This window comes from Ictidomys tridecemlineatus, chromosome 3 (genome assembly GCF_052094955.1).
Source record: "Ictidomys tridecemlineatus isolate mIctTri1 chromosome 3, mIctTri1.hap1, whole genome shotgun sequence".
NCBI lineage: Eukaryota > Metazoa > Chordata > Mammalia > Rodentia > Sciuridae > Ictidomys > Ictidomys tridecemlineatus.
In genome coordinates this window covers 124,438,087-124,456,382 of record NC_135479.1, presented here as the reverse complement: position 1 = coordinate 124,456,382, position 18,296 = coordinate 124,438,087, and the positions used below count along the sequence as shown (strand labels likewise).

General features: G+C 35.2%; 1 long non-coding RNA gene across 1 annotated transcript in view; it reads left to right on the top strand.

Annotated features, from left to right (window-relative positions):
- The window catches only part of LOC144376332 (uncharacterized), a 39,949-nt gene extending 26,644 nt beyond the window's left edge, over positions 1-13,305 (top strand). Inside the window, exons 3-5 of the long non-coding RNA XR_013436658.1 lie at positions 1,602-1,663; positions 12,573-12,650; positions 13,196-13,305. This is a non-coding gene — a long non-coding RNA (uncharacterized LOC144376332). The remainder of the gene's footprint in view (positions 1-1,601; positions 1,664-12,572; positions 12,651-13,195) is intronic.
- Positions 13,306-18,296: the final 4,991 nt, after the last annotated feature.

The window sequence follows — 18,296 nt, the reverse complement described above, 5'->3', positions numbered from 1 at the left end:
AGTTAACTACTAACACAAAGCAGTACAAGTGGCTCTAACAGGTTCAAAGGCAGAGATTCTGGAGGACCACTAAATGAAGAAATGTACAGAATGTTGGTCATGAGTATAACCTTGGCTTTAATACTGGTTGCTTTATATGTTATTTGACATTGATTAAATATTCTAATAATTTTTTCCTCTCTCTCTTTTTAAAGAGTATTTTATTATGTTGGGGTATAACACATTAACATGTCTCCTCACTAATCAGCAAAGCCACTGAGTCACCAAAGTAGAAAATAAATGGTTTCCTTTTGGAGCATTCAAACTTCTAAGATGTCAAGTCTGTAAGAAGACTTCCTACAGAAAGATGCAGTTGAACAGTGCTCTTGATTTAAGATAAAGTCCTCAAAGAAAGTTACTTACCTGGCTATCCCACAAAATCATTTTGAGGATCTGTCTTATGCTATGAACTTTTCTTCACAAAATTCTCTTTTTTTTTCTTCAAATTCTTTTAATAATCTTCATAGCCATCTTACTTTTTCAATTCTATAATGCCTTACAAAGAGACTACCTGGAGTACTTAAAGGCCCCTTAAGCCTCATATGTCCAAAACCTGAATGAATAGTTGGATTTATTAAACCAATTATGTTTAAACTGATAGCTGTAATTTTCATCCCTATACCTTCAATAATCCATACACCCAGATACCTTATACATCTTAACTGGGATATATGGAATAAAAGAATAATGAAGAAATCTTAAACTTCATTCAGTGGATTTAATGTTATTTTAGTAATTTTGCTACAATTTTAAAAGAAGTCCAGTATTTAAAAATTATTGATATATAAGGAAAAGCAAATAAGTAAATATAAATATATTGATAAAATTAAGAAACAAGACTTTTCAATGAGAAAAGAAAGACTGAAATAAAAGAAATTAATTAAAAATATGTTAATTTCAATTACAGATATCAATAGAAATAGGAAACTATACCTTTTGAAAAAATAGACTTTATTTTTAGAGCATTTTTAGATTTGCAGGAAAATTCAGCAGAAAGCAAAGAGAGTTCCCAGAAGCCTCTTCCTACTACTCCTTTTCTCTTAGTATTAACATCTTGCAATAGTGTGGTAATTTATTACTCTTGATGAACCATTTTGATATATTATTATTAATTAAACTCTATAGTTTAAGGTTCACTCTGGGATGTGAAGTTCTATGAGTTTAGAGAAATGCATGATGTCATATAATAATTATTTTTATAATATTATATAGAATTGTTTCCTTATTCTAACAATCCACAATATTGCACTTCTTCATTTCTAATGTGGAACTTGCACTTCTTCATTTCTGCCTCAAACTTGGCAATCCAATAATATAACCATTTATATAGTTTGTCTTTTCCTAATTGTCATATATACAGTAGATGGAATTATATAATACCTTGCCTTTTCATATTGGCTTCTTTCAGTTAGCAATATGCATTTAAGTTTTCTCTATGCATTTACATGGCTTGATATCTCATTTATTTCTTTATCACAGAATAATATTACATTGTATGGATGTACTGAAATATTTTTCTTCTTTCATTCATTTGACATGTTGATTACTTCTATCAACCTCAGTGCTGAGTGGCAACTGCTATACAGGATAGTGGAGGTGACACAAGCAATCTTGAAGGATTAGTGTGAGTAGAACTGGTATACAGTTACAACTGGGCCATTTGAAGGGATGGGCAAGCACTCCAGGTAGAGGAGAAAGAGTACAGAGATGTGAGACAGCATGCTACATTCAAGACTCTGCAGAAACTCAATATTGTCTATGGCATATGGCAGGTGGGGGCTGGGCTGATAAGAGACTATCCTTAAAGAACTTTACATACCCTTCTAAAGATTTTAAAATTTATTCTGGATAAATGGGTGGCTGGTGAAGGTTAAAAAGATATTTAGGAGGGTAGATAAGGCAGTTTTTTTTTTGCCCTGCCCCTTTATTTTGGAACACAGAAACACTGGTATAATATAATCTCTGAAAGATTATTACAATCTCCTTTTGAAACCATTTCATTTTAACTTGTGTCCTTTTTGGAGGGCTAGTGTTTTGATAAACTATTGTTGAGAGCCATGGCCAGGTCAAGATGGTGCCTGGCATTTTGCCAGAAGGAGGGTTCCTGCTCCCTTGGGTGCCCGCTATTTTTGAGCTCTCCCGGAGTTCCTAGAGAGTTTGCGGGTTGAGTTCCGGTTGAGTGCTCCCAAAGTTCCCGAAGTTCTGGTGGAGCTCTCCGGGAGTTCCTGGAGAGTTTGCGTGGGCAGCCTGCTGCGTGAGTTATATTCCTTCCTGCTTGAATCTTAAAGTGGCTGGTGATTTGTGCTCAGCCAGACTGCGGCAAACTATATTTCTTCAATGTAAATTAGTCTATTTGACATTTTTTTTTATTAAAAAATTTTATTGTATACATATAAGGTATACAGAATAATGTTATAGGTAAACATATAATAAAAATGTGTCTATAATGCAGCAAATTAACATTCATTGTCTCATATAGTTGTCATTTCACTTTGTTTTTAGTCCCTAAATCAAGTCATTTAGCATGAATTACAATGAATTATATTGATTTTTTTATTTGCTAAGATTCTGTGGCCTAAAGTATAGTCAGTTTTGGAAAAGACTTCATGAGGAGGTGAGGAGAAAGTCAACTTGTCTTTTGATGGTTGAAATATTTTATAAAAAAATTAATTTTTAAAAAAATTTAAATGGATCTGTTAGGTCCATTTGATTTATAATATTTTTTAGGTCTGAATAGTCTTAAATGTTATGTCTGAATAGCCTATCTATTAGTAAAATTATCCAGTATTATTGTATTATGGTATATCTGAACTTTTAAGTTGAGTAGTGTTTGTTTTATGTAGCTAGCCATAACTATTTACTGTTATATATTCTTGTTGGATTGTTCTCTTTACCAATATGAAGTGACTTCCTATATCTCATTAATTTTCACTTGAAGTCTGCTTGACTTCATGACAGTAGATACTCCTGCTTGTGTTGGAGCTCCATTTGCATGGATTATTATTTTCCATCCCTTGATTTTCAACCTCTGGCTGTCTTTGTGTGTAAGATGAATCTCTTGCTAACCCACAAAATTACAATTATCTTGTATTAGACAAAGATGCCAAAAACATGTACTGGAGAAAAGATAGCATCTTCAACAAATGGTGCTGAGAAAACTGGAAATCCATATGCAACAAAATGAAATTAAACCCCTATCTCTCACCATTTACAAAACTTAACTCAAAATGGATTAAGGACCTAGGAATTAAACCAGAGATTCTGTGTCTAATAGAAGAAAAAGTAGGCCCTAATCGGCATCATGTGGGATTAGATCCCAACTTCCTTAATAAGACTCCTATAGCACAAGAATTAAAACCATGAATCAATAAATGGGATGGAATCAAACTAAAAAGTTTCTTCTCAGCTAAAGAAACAATCTGTGAGGTGAACAGAGAGCCTACATCCTGGGAGCAAATTTTTACCCCTCACACATCAGATAGAGCACTAATCTCTAGGGTATATAAAGAACTCGAAAAGCTAAACACCAAAAAACAAACAAACAAACAAACAAACAAAAAAACAACCAACCAACCAAACAAAAACCCAATCAACAAATGGGCCAAGGACCTGAATAGACACTTCTCAGATGAGGATATACAATCGATCAACAAATATATGACAAAATGCTCATCATCTCTAGCAATCAGAGAAATGCAAATCAAAACTACACTAAGATATCATATCATCTCACTCCTGTCAGAATGGCAACTATTATGAAGACAAACAACAATAAGTGTTGGCGAGGATGTGGGGAAAATGGCACACTCATACATTGCTGGTGGGACTGCAAATTGGTGCAGCCAATATGGAAAACAGTATGGAGATTCCTTAGAAATCTGGGAATGGAACCACCATTTGACCCAGCTATCCCTCTCCTTGGTCTATACCCAAAGAACTTAAAAACAGCATACTACAGGGACACAGCCACATCAATGTTTATAGCAGCACAATTCACAATAGCTAAACTGTGGAGCCAACCTAGATGCCCTTCAGTAGATGAATGTATAAAAAAATGTGGCATATGTACACAATGGAATATTACTCATCAATCAAAGAGAATAAAATCATGGCATTTGCAGGTAAATGGATGGCGTTAGAGAAGATAATGCTAAGTGAAGTTAGCCTATCCTAAAAACACAAATGCTGAATGTTTTCTCCAATATAAGGAGGCTGACTCATAGTGTGGTAGGGAGGGGGAGCATTGAAGGAATAGATGAATTATAGATAGGGAAGAAGGATGGGAGGGGAAGGGAGGAGTCAGGGAATTAGCAAGGATGGTGGAATGTGATGAACATCATTATCCAAAGTACATGTATGAAGGCAAATTGGGTGTCAACCTACTTTAGATACAAACAGAGATGAAACATTGTGGTATATATGTGAAATAAGAATTACAATGCAAAAAACAAACAAAGTACATGTATAAACACATGAATTGGTGTGAACACACTTTATATACAAAGATATGAAAAATTGTGCTCTATATGTGTAATAAGAATTGTAATGCATTCCACTATCATGTATTTAAAAAAATTAAAATCAATTAAATTAAAAATAAAAAAGAGAACACAAGAGAAGCAATAACCTTGGCTGACCCTCAACAGGCACACAGGCACCTGATGTGTGAGGTCATCCAATCACGACTCTATAGTGGCTCCATTTTTAATCTCCATTTCCCAGATTGTAAAATTGGTTTGGAGAGGTTAAGTGACTTGTCCAAGGACACAGATTAGAAATATTGGAACTCAGGAATGCTTTCTCCAGATCCCTGTGCTTAAAGTCTGCAAAATTCTGCCTGGGCAAAAGGATGAGAGCTAAAAATAAACTGATTATTTCCTCATCTGAAAATAAAACTTTGCACAAGGATCAAAGAAAAAAAGCAAATCAAGATCTGAGTCCTCTATCCTTAAGTCCATCCTTACAAAAAGGGTCAGCCTCAGCCTGGGGAAGGATGACCCAAACAGGAAGAGAGATGGCAAAGGTACAAGTGTTTGCCACACTCCAGGGAGCCCCTGCTGTTCTGCTGGGGAGGGAGGAAGCGGCCCCTGCTCCAAGTTAGTTCTTCCCATGCCAAGACTATTGATCCAGAGTGACAGTGACATAGCAGAATGAATTAAAAATACGTGTTCAGAGCCATTATTGCTTCAGAATATCATAAGCAGCCAGCTAGTGTACATTTTAATATGAGTGGAGGAGTGCATGGAAACAGCAGGGAAGGATGGGGGAGATAATGTTGAACATTGCAAAGAGGCAGAGAAGTTCATCTGCTGGAGCTGAGAGAACACAGCTCCTTTGAGCAGAAGCCTTTTAGCCACATCACTGCACGGTTCTTTCTCTTAGAGGCATATATGCATACTTTTGGGTTCTAAACATATTACACATAATATGTAGAAGCAGACTTGTTTATTGTAGTGGGTGGAAATGCCTTGGTCATATTTCTGAATCCAGAAGTATTATAATCAAAGTGGAGCATTTGAGGCACCTGCGACACATTCAGAGAGTTCTCATATGGCTGGGAATCACCCAGAGGCTGGGGAAGACAATTAGGACTTTTAACCCATGTACTGCATTTCCAGACCTCACCTCTTCCAATTTTATCTCAAGTCCCAATTGAAAGATCAAAACTGGCTCTCCAATTTGTCACTTTGCCTGGTGCTAGTGTGGCTTCACATCCAGTGAATTTAAATACATGAGATTTAAGAAATTAAAAAAAATGAGTCTCTTGAAAGCAGAATGTAGTTGGATTTTATTTTTTTAATGTGTTTTGCCTGTCTATGTCTTTTAATTGGACCATTGAGACCATATACATTCAATCTTATTATAGATGTTCTAATTCCTGCATTTTGATTGATCTAATGTTCAATTTGGTCCTATTTATCTCTTGTTTATCTACTCTTCTAATGAAATTTGCCTTTTGTGAGCACTGGAGTGTATAATGTTCCTTTAAGTATAAGGCTAGCTTAGTATTTGTGAATTATTTTAATTTCTGCTTAGCTTGGAAGATATTTATTTCTGCTATAATTCTGAAGGGTGGCTTTTCTGGATATAGCAATCTTGGTTGACAATTATTTTCTTTCCTGGATTTTAGAGTTTATGCTAAGAAATTAGAAGTAATTCTGAATGATTTACCTCTAAGTGTGACCTGATGTTTTACTCTTGAGGCTTTTAAAATTCTATCCTTGCATTTACTGGTAAATGAATTGGACAAAATAGCATCATGCTAGGTGAAATAAACCATACCAAGGAAGTCAAGGGTCTTATATGTGAAAGCTAGAGAGAAAAAAAGAAATAAAAAAAAGGAGATCTTGTGAAAATAGAAGGAAAAATAGTTTAGAAACAGGTTACCAAGGGTAGAGAAGAAGGGAAGGTAAAGGGGAAAAACTGGGGAATAAATTTGACCAAATGATGCTACATCCATATATGAATATATCACAATGCACACCATTTATATATATAAAACCTAATGCATTGATTAAAAAATAAGTAAATAGCAAGAAGACCAATGGAACAAAAGAAGAGGATTGGGGGAGGGAGGTAAAAAAAGGGATAGTAATGGGGATTTTAATGGAGAAAAATATGTAATATTCATTTATGAATATGTCAAAATGTACCCCACTACTGCATATCTTATAATGCACTAAAAACAAATCAAAATGAAACAAAAGAACAAAAACAAAATTTTAACCTTGTTCTGTAGGTTAGGTATTTTAATTACAATGTGTCATTGGAAGGTTCTTTTCTCATCTTGTCTATTTGGGATTCTGATTGCCTTCTGTATGTGAGTGTCAATCTCATTTCCAAGGTTTGTGGAAAATTTTTGTTATTATTTCCTTGGAAAGGTTATTGGTGTCATTGACCTGTATCTTAGATCTCTGTTCAAGTCCAATAGTTGTTAAACTGGGTCTCTTAATGTTGTCCCATAGTTCTTGTATATTCTGATTATAGTGCTCATTTCATTATATTATTTATTTATTTTAATTTTCACGTATATATCCTATATATGTTGATATATATATATATATACACTAATGGCAACCAAATTCCTGCTCACACATTTTCATATACATTCAGTTACATAATCATAAACTATACCTAAAATAAATTATAAATACACACCTCAAAAGAAAAATAACTATATACAAATTTATATGCATTTAAATATTTTCATGAATATTTTTACATATATTCATATTTGTATTCCTGTATGTGAATAAAAATGTTCAATCCAGGGGGTTGGGTTGTGGCCCAGTGGTGGAGAACTTGCCTTTCCCATGTGAGGCACTGGGTTCAATTCTCAGCACCACATATAAATAAATAAATAAAGGGCCATTGACAACTTAAAAAATATTTAAAAAATGTTCACTCCATAAACTAACCCTATTTTTCTACATTAGTCCTATCCCTACCAATAGAACACAGAGAAACCTCTATACATGTAAATCATAACATTTCACATGAATGTACCTATGTAATTGGGAATGTAATTCATAAATTTACATAAAACACATAGATATTATATATATATATATATATATATATATATATATATATATATATATACTCATTTCCAAAGGCATAACCCAGCTTTCACATGTAATGTGACAATATTGCTCACCTTAAAAATGTTTATAGATCACAGTGTATGTGTGTGTGTGTGTATATATATATATATGTAAATTTTGATATATAATATTACCTCTATATTCATGTTTATATCTATGTATATTGAGGTATCTATTCCAAAAGTAACCCGTCTCTTAAACCAAGGCTGTAACTCAGAACTTAAAACCTAATCCTACCCATAATCATGAGCCTTTTAAACAAAAATTATAAATATAACTTTGAATATCTCTATGTATTTTCACATATATATTCTTTATATGTTTATATACATTGATATATATATACATATAAAATACATGTACCCTAATGGCAACCAAAATCCTACCCATAAGTTTTCACATATATTCAGTTACATAATTATATTATATTTACCAAAATTGTAAATATCTATCTCAAAAGAAAAATAACTATATACAAATCCATGTCAATTTAAGTATTTTCACATATATAATCATATTTGTATTCATCTATTTGGATAAAAATATTCAAACCCAGTATTATTGTGTTATGATATGCTTGATTCTTGAAGTTGAGAAGGGTTCATTTGATATATGTAGATGTTCTGATCTACCAGTGAGCCACAACCACAGCCCCTTTCTTTGTTCCTTCTGATTAACTTTGGCTTAAAATCCACATAGAGGACAGAATCCCTACTTGTTTATGAAGTGATATGTTTTTTTCTCATCCTGCACTTTCAGTCTATGATTGTCTTTGAGATGGGTCTGTTGAAAACAATATATAGTTGGGTCTTGTTTTTAATTCACTCTGCCAGTGTATGTCTTTTGATTGATGAGTTTAGGCCATTAATGTTCAAGATTATTATTGAGATATGATTTGTATTTCTGGTCACTTTGGTTTATTTCTAGTTTTTATTTGAATTAGTTTCTCTTTTGAATGACTATTCCTTTAGTGTAGATCTTCCCTTCACTGGTTTTTACTTTTTTTTTCCATTTCATCTTCATGGAATATTTTTTTGAGAATATTATGGAATGCAGGCTTTCTGGTTGTGAATTCTTTTAATTTTTGTTTATCATGAAAGATTTTTATTTCATCTTCAAATCTGAAGCTTAATTTTGCTGGTTATAGAATTCTTGTTTGGCATCCATTTTTTTTTTCAGAGCATGGTATATGTTATTCCAGGACCTCCTATCTTTGAGGGTCTAGGTTGAGAAATCAGCTGAGATCCATATTGGTTTCCCCTTTTATGCAATCTGATGTTTTTCTCTTGCAGCCTTTAAAATTCTATCCTTATTCTATATGCTAGGCATTTTAATTATCATTTGCTTGATGTGAGTCTGTTGTACTTTTGCACATTTGGTGTTCTGTAAGCCACTTGTATTTGATTTTCCATTTTATTCTTTAGATTTGGAAATTTTTCTGATATTATTTCATTGAAAAGATTGTGCATTTCTTTTCATCTATCCCAATAAATCTTAAATTTGTTCTTTCTATGTTATCCCATAATTCTTGGAAGTTCTATTCATGGTTTTTTAATATCTCCTCAACTCAATTTTCAAGATTATATATTTTGTCTTCATTGCCTGAAACTCTGTCTTCCAAGTGATCTAGTCTGTTGGTGATGCTTTCAATTGAATTTTTAATTTGGTTCATTGCTCCCTTCATTTCAAGGATTTCTTTTTCCCCCCTCAGAATCACTATCTCTTTATTGAAGTGGTTTTTTTTTTGCTACTTATATTTTATTTCTTACATCATATTTTACATAGCATATCAGTTTAACTATGTACATTCTAAACTCTTCCTCTGACAATACTTCCACTGTGGTGTTGATGGATTCTGTTATTGGAGTATCTTGGTTTGCTTGGGGTGATTTGTTCCCTTGCCTTTTCATGTTGTTTTTGTGTCTATCTATATAATGGTATGGATCGGAGGCAGTAGAGTTTCTATCCTGTGGACTTTTAGTGTCCCTGAAGATTTTCAATACCTTGCTGTTTAGGGGGAGACAAATAATAATAATAACCAATGCAAACAATTTACAGCATTAAACCAAATAGTTCCTACTATTTGTGATGTGTACAATGAAAATTATCACAGTAACAGAATTGATAAGATAAGTTATTGCCTTTAATAAAAACAGCAAGTTTGCAAAAGGGCTTACATTTTCAAATAGTAGACAGGGAGAAAACAGAAGTGATATAGGTTGTGATGATTATGAAGGAGGAGAGAAGACAGAAGTAAAAGATTAAAGGCAGAGTGAAAGAGAGAACCATAGAGATTGGCTGTTAGCAGAAGAAAAGAGAGAATCAAGGGAAACAGGTAGGGTAAAAATATATATAAAGCAAAATTTTAAAAAATTAAAAATAAAAATAAAAGAATACAAATCAACATTAAAATATACTAATCAAACATCCTAGTTCACAAAAAGAACAATTCATGTAAAATAACTGGTTTCACATATGCTAGAGATGAGGAGGAAAAAAATAGGAAAGTATATAAATGTCATGTACCAGTAAGGTTACAATTAAACAGTGAAAAAAAATTAAAAAAACAAAAAAAGAAAAAAATCTTGATAGAAAGTTAAAGAATTCTGTTGGAGCTGAAAATATTCTCAGCTTCTCTTCTCAGAAGTTTTAGGTGGGGTTTTCTGGAGTGTGATGCTCTATTCTGTGGATTGCTGGAGTGAGAGAGGTAATCCCATGGGTGGAATTCCTGGAAGCACAGTTTAGGCTGAGGTGAGCTCTAGGTTCTTTGCTGAATGCTAATTTTTCTGGAGATTTTAAATCAGCACACCTCCAGGGCCCAACACTTGTTGGTTCACACTGGAAGACTGTGCCCCAAGGAAACTCTTAGTCCTTAGTCCCTGCTTCACCTGAAGACCCCACATTTCCTAGTTTTGGGTTCAGTCTCCAAACAATTTCTCCCACCCCTGCCCTTGCGATTTCCCAGCCAGATGCATTTCCCAGCCAGTCCTGCAAGCAGTTGGGTTGGGGGTGAGAGGGTAGAGCTAGGTGCATTTCTGTGACCAATTGTCTTCTGTATAAACCTCTCTCCACTTTTGATTTTCTCCTGGTCACTTAAGCACAGTCTATGTCATGCAGCGTGTGTTTATTGGGCCTGTATTTCGCACCAAACTCAGATTTGCCAGGAATTGGCTTCTTCAGTTGCCAGCCCTTGTGACACAGCTGCAAAACGGTTCCTTCCTTAGTCCTCTGCATGCCACCTGGAGAGATGACGGCTTCTTTTCCCACACATGGATATCCTACCACATGTCCTTCAGTTTTGCTGGGCAATGTCCTTGGTCTCTAAACACTCTGTACTCAGACATGCCTTCGACCTCCTCAAAATCGGGGTTCCTTTAATTCCCTTATCTCTCTATTATGCTCACAGAGGGACCTCTCTGGCTGGAGTTGTTGGCCTGGCTGTGCCACTGGAGATTTTTCCCTTTATTTTATTATATCCACTCTCATGTGTCCCAACTCTGCTTTTGAATGTCCAGGTTTAGATTCCAGTAAAAAAAATCCACCCCCACTTTTGTTTGTTCACTTACCTTGAAGAGAAGCTTTCCATCTGCTTTCTTTGTTTCACACCGTGGAGCAGCCAGGAACGTGACCTCCTCTATTCTGCCATCTTGGATCTCTCTCCAAAAGGAATTCTTAATGAAAAATGAAAGAATTGTCTTAACTGAGTCGTTGCAATTGTGGTTAAGGATGTATATTTCCTGCCCATCTTTTCCATTTCTTCTTGGGCTCTGTAAGAAAAACTATTCCTCCTCTTGTGTTGACCCCTGGGCTGCCAGCTCCAGTGGAACTGAAACTGGTTGAAATAGCTCTCAGCTTCCCTGATCACCAGTACAAGGTAGGAAGGAACAGGAAGTACTGTCTATCAGAGTTTTATCTAGATCAATGCACTCCCAGGTTGGGTCTGGTGCAGAACTCTATATGAGAAGTTCTGGTAGCTGGGGGTTACCTCTGATTGGAACATTGGCAATTTGTTGGGTGGTATCTGTTCCAGAGGGATCATAATAATACATCCTGAGGCCCAGGAAGATGCCAATTTCTGCTAGGTATCTGGATCTCAGGGGCGTTCAGGGAATTCTACTTGAAGGTTGGGGTCAACCAGCCTCAGTGGAGGGGTTCCCATTGTAATTCTGTTAGCTGGTTTCCATTTGGATATTGTGGCATCAGTTTGAAAATTCTAGGTCTTATGTGAAAAGCATCATATTGCTTTCAAAATCAGTCCTCTTTTCTATTTTGGCTGGTGGTGTCATACTGTATCTTTCCATTTCCTCATTACCCTAAATATGGCTCTACTGAGATACACCAGTGGCCTCCTAATTTCTAAATCTAGTTTTTCATGCAACTGAAATTCCCACTTTCTTGTTTTCCTTCTTTGACTTCTGCAACTCTGAGCAACTATGGCTTTCATCCAATTTCCCTGATTACTTTTCCCCTTCATCTTTCACTGGCTTCTCTTCCTCTTTCTAAGTTAAAGGTCCAGCCCTATACTCTGCTTTATCTCCCATATCCCCCCTTCAGATATTTCCTCTATCATGATGACATAACCATCACATAAATTAAAATGATCAAATCACCATCTCTAGTCCTGACCCTTTTCTTTAGCTACAGAGATACATCTGCATTTTATTTGCCAGATGTTTCTATTTGCATATCCTGTCATCAGCTTGAAAATTCTATGCCTAAAATGAAATGCATCATTTTACTGTCAAAACCAGCTCTTCCCTTTTCTATTTCTGTGGGTGGTACCATGATTCTCTCTATCATCCAGCTTGAAACCTCTGATTCAGGTTGGAGCCTGTCTTCCCTTCCTAGCTTCTCCCATTCATTCAGTTACGAAATCTGTTTTTTCCCTCATAATGTCCCTGCACTCATTCATTTTCTCTGGCCCCACAGGTGGATGTCCTCATATACTACACAGACAGCTGCTTCTTTCTGGACCCAGAATATCTGAAGCATGGCGTGGACATGAAGGTATGGGGTGAGAAGTGATGATAGCAGCTTCATAGATAATTGTTCCAAAGTGACTTGTTCATGCTACTTTTGTTTTTATTGCTGACAGGTATCATTTTATTTCATGAATGAAACTAGTGTTAAAAGAAGGAGCTGTTCTTAATGTTGTCACAGTCAGAGATGCCATTCTTTACTGAGGGGAAGGAGTTAAATGTAGACATACAGGCAGAGAGAACAGAATGAAGGCACAAAATGGACATTAGAAGAGTTGAAGAGAGGAGATATGAGCCTTATCACTCAAACCACATTGACTAAGCTATATTGTAGGCAGAGTGTTCTGAAATCCTTATTGTAGCATAAACATTGGGACTGTCAAAAGGCTGTGTGAACACTAGAGCTTTTGCATCACTGACAATATTTTTAATTCATATTTTTGTTGCTTTGAATTTTAAACCCTTCTCCCATCCTATGCTTTTTGACGGAAAAGTAGGTTTCTAAGAGATAAAAACCACTTTGTGCATTCTTTGAACTTTGCTTGGATACTTTCTATATGATGTTTTTTTCAGCTATAGGAAGATATTCCACGGTTCTGGAAGCTATGAGAGAGAAAACTGCAACAAAGTCAAGCATAAAGGTCTTTGTGTAGCTGTGGGCTGTGATTAAAAGTTACTCTGACAATTGAAATAAAATAAAAACACTATACTAAGTCTTATTTGAGTGTAGGCAGGCCAGCCAAGGCTGAACGCTGCCAAGAGACTGCTCTGTTCTCTTCCTGCAGTTGACACATACACATTATTCATCTCCTTTAGTTTCTCCAAGACACTTAACACAGATTGTCCCCGTTAGTGCATCTCCCAGTGAGAACTTTTGCTTCTTTGTAGTTTTAAATTTATATCTATGGTACAGAGCTTGCCTAGCAATGTGAGGCCCTGGGTCCAATTCTCAGCACCACACACACATAAAATCTGTGATGTGATTCTGGCATAATCTATATTGAAGAGCTGTGAGTACAGGTATAGGTTTCTACAAAGAGATGTTGCAACTTTGATTTTGGTGTACCCAGTCTATATTTCTCTACTTTGCTCAGACTCCCATTACCAAAACTCCCATTTTCATCTTTTTCTGTTTTTCTAAGGAGGAAGATTCCTTATCCTGGTATCATTCACTGTGTTTTAGTTTGCAGGTTCTCAAACTTTAATGAGCATAAATATAACTTAAAAGAGCTAATTTAAAATGCAGTTTACAACTCCCTAGTCCCCAAATGTTGATTTGGTACGTCTGGGATAGATTTTTTAATAGATTTTCTAGTTTCCTAGTGTATTGCAAAATCCTTCTGTAGAAACCAGCTGAAACCCTAGACCCACTAGACACTAACCCCCTGTTCCTCTTTCCTTGTGGCCCTTGGAAACCACTATTCTACTTTCTGTCTATATGAATTTAACTAACCTGGAAACCTCATATAAATGGAATCATATTGTAGAAATCACATTCAACACTGATTTAGTGAATTTCAGAAAATATCTTTTCTTTCTTAATTTTTGTGTATATGAATTCCCGTTTTTCTTTGTAGATGAAATTTCAGGTGTCAAAAGGTATAAGAAATATTTAGGGGCAGAGTAAGTAAAAAACCTACTTGGTTATGTGAAGATGATGGTGATTTAAAGTTTATAGTATTATAATTTTAACACATTTGTTAAAATGTGTTATTTTAACATTTATTTATAAATATATTATAAAATTATGTTATAATGTATTTATATAACTTATAAATATAGTATAACTTATAAATATATTATAACATATATTTGAATAATATTCTGTTATGTACATGTGTATATCTATATCACATTTTGTTTATCCATTCATCCATTGATGAACACTTGGGTTGCATCTACCTTTTGGCTATTGTGAATAATGCTCCTATAAACATGGCACACAAGTCTGTTTAAGAAAACTAAAAAACTTAATTACGCATCTTAAAAAATATTTTAAATAGAAGATGATCAGGAGTCAGCGGTCTTTTTGTATCATCATCAATGGAACAATTAGGCTGTGGTTAGCCAAGTGAAGAAATGGGAAGCCAACTCCCTGCCACACCTTTTATTGTTCCAAATATGCATAAGATTTACCATTCTAATCATTTGGAGTATACATTTCTTTGGTTTTAAGCACATCACGTTGTAGTAAGTCACCACCACCATCCACCTCCAGTGCTTTTTTCCTCTTCCCTAACTGAAGTCCACTAAACACTAACCCCCAGTTCCTCTCTCCTGTGGCTTTTGGAAACCACTGTTCTACTTTCTGTGTATATGAATTTGACTAACCTGGGAACCTCATATAAATGGAATTATATTGTGGAAATCACATTCAGCATGAGACCAAGCACCACTTGGAAGTTTGGAGAACTCAGGTTTCTTACTCCAGCGGACCCAGGTGAGCTAGTGCTCTGAAATTCTGGGCCCTGATCTTTTATAGAAACTTTGCCATCATTTCTTAACCATTACAACATGGGTGGGTCTGAATTCTTGGCCCATGTGACCAAAGCCCATGAGCAGTAATTCTTGTCATAGCAGCTTATTAAAGCAGAACAAAGGCAGTGGAATATCTATCAATGATCGTGGGAAGTGGCCTTTACCACTGGCAGCAGTTTCTCAAGGTGACTGCAAGTTTACACCCCTAAGAGACATAACTCAATCAAAACTGTTCTTACAAATTTATAATTCAAACAGCAGGTAAGTGACATAGTGACCTATGACTCAACCTAACAATTAAGTGACACAGCTACATTCCTTCAAAGTTCAGAAAGTTATAAAGCACTATTTCCTTCTTCAAGGGTATTTGTCCTTTTGTGATTGACTTACTTTACTTAGCCAAATGTCTTCAAAATTCACCCATGTGATAGCAAGTATTAGAATGTCCTTGGTGAATAATATTCTGTTATGTATGTGTGTATATCTATATCACATTTTGTTTATCCATTCATCCATTAATGAACACTTGGGTTGCATCTACCTTTGGCTTTGTGAATAATGCTTCTATGAACATGCCACACAAGTCTGTTTAAGTAAGAAAGTCCCTTTTCTAATTTAGGGGAAAATCCTTGAAGGTAATTTTTGTACTTTTTAGATTCAAAAAGTTTCTCTTTCCTCAGCTACTTATAAATTTGTTATAATGCTATCATTGCTTGCAGAACACAAAATTTCTGGTGATAGGTCAGCTGCATTATTTATTCATCTGTTCTGACACAAATAACATAATTGCTCAATAGACAGTGAAGCCTGCAAGTGAAATACCATTCCAGAACTGGAATACAGGTTTGCCGACCAGTGACCTGGAACCAATCCATATGTAGTAGTACCATGATATACATAATATTGAGGTATTAGAGAAAAATAAAAATATATCAGAGATCCATTAAGCCTGTAACAAACTTTTTTCTAGCTCAGGTTTTTTTTTTGTTTGTTTTTGCAAGGAAGAAAGGAAGGTGGTTTTATCAATGATGCAGAACTCAAATGATTGAGTATCAGGTGGATGTGCTTTCAAAAGGTATAGGTAAAGAGAGCCCAGAGCCTGTGCTGGAATTATAGGTTAGAGAGAGGTCTGGATGGATGTGTGAGAATATGTCTTTGGGGTATCCCATATGGGGATGTTTTTCTAACTCTACAACTGTGTTAGTGTACTCAAGGTAGTTTCTGACTAGCCACTGAAAATTCTCCTCGCTCTAGTCTGAAAGGAAATGAAACAGTCTCCTAACCCTCCTGGAATTTATACTCTGATTATGGAGAAGTAGAACAGTTTAATGAAGACAAATAGCCAAGAAAGAAGAGAGAGAACCAGTGGCCCAGACAATGGGAGAAGAGAGGAATTGACATGAGCTGATGCATTTGGAAGTCATCTCAGAAGTTGGAGGTGGGAGGGCTTCACCTGGACCTGGAAGAACAGTTTTGGATGTTGACCTTTGAGAAATGTTAACTTTTAGACAACAGACCAAACACATAAGGGCAATATTTGGCATTTTTTTTGGTGTTTGTGTATGTGTGTGTGGCAGGGGGAGGTAGGTAGGACTTGCAATATTATAATGATCTTTCTTTAAAAAAAAAGGTAAAAATAAAACACTTTTTATCCAAGCTGCTCTTTCCTTTATAAGAACGTCCATATTTCCAACTCACACACACAAAAAAACTCTAAGCTTTTTCTTTTTTAAGATAACTAGACACCATAGCTTGAAAAGATTATCTTTTCAAGGACATGTTGCAGTGTCAGGAACCATTTAGCCACATCTCTCAACTTTGCATATTGGGTCAACCTGTATAAAACTTGCAGCTTAAATTCGGAGCACATATCAGAGTAACAGGTTGGTATTTGGCAGAACTGGGTCATTAGATTCATTGATAACTTTGTACAGAAGATGCCAAAGGAGTTAAGCACAAAAGGGCTTTTAGGATTCTGTACATCTGGTAAACTTATTGGTAGTTTTGCAGTTTTCTGCGATGTCTGAATCAGCAATTCTGAAGCACAACTTGCATAATGTGCACAATAAATAGTCACTAAAGAGCAATTAGAACAAATAAGCATTGAACATTCAATGAAGAGGAAGTTTACACATTTCCCCAAAGTAATTAACAGTCTCTTTCCTTGTTTTGTTTAAATTTTGTTTTTACCTAAATTACCTTAATGCTGCCCTTAGTGAAACAGTTTAAAATAACTTGCTGGAGTTGGATCTTTCTTTAAGTGTTAGCAATACTGAGGTTAATTGGACCAACTTTGTATTTGAAGCTATTGAGTACAGATCAGTAGGGCTGATGTTTTCCAAAGAAGCCTTTCTCCCAGTAGGCCTGGATTTTAAGACATGGAAATTTGCACAATCATCTCTGGTGCTCAACTTTGTTACCTTCATATTTATAAAAAACAAAATACACAGAAACCTAATTACTTGGGATCATTTTCCTGGAATGGGAAGACTCCTTTCTTCTCACATCTTGGCTAACAATTAAACAAGTAAAAAAGTGGCATCACCTCAGGTGGAGCCACGCAAGCTTAGCTATTCAAATAGTAGTCTTGTGGAAGAGAGGATGTAGGAATTTCTGAAAACAGAATGTCCATGACCTTAGAACCAAGGTGTCAACTAAATAAGATATGCCCCTTTCCTTGACAAAGGACATCTCTTTTAAATCTGCAAAAATAATGGCTCTCAATTTTTCTGAGTATACATAATGTACAGTCACATTGGTCATACAGTCGCATACAAACACAGTAAAAATGTCTGTTTCATTCTACTATTTTTCTTATTCCCACATCCTCTGCCTTCCCCTCCTTTCACTTCCCTCTACCTAATCTAAGGTAACATTTATTTTTATTTTTAATTTTTTTTTGCATTATCCCATCCATGTATGATACATTGAAGTATATAAGTGCATTCTACTGTCGTGTATAACTAATTAAAACAAAAAAATAAATGTGATTATTATTCACAGATGTAAAGTTGTGAAAAAAAGTGCCAGATTTAAAAAAGTTTTGTTGCCAATATTTAGAGACTATATTCTAAATGCTAGGCTACATCCAAATGCAGTGTATTTCCTATTACCTATTTAGAAAATGAAACTTTACTGTTTGATTGACTGAATAAACACATCTTAAAAAAAATAAAAAAAATAATGGCTCTTAAAC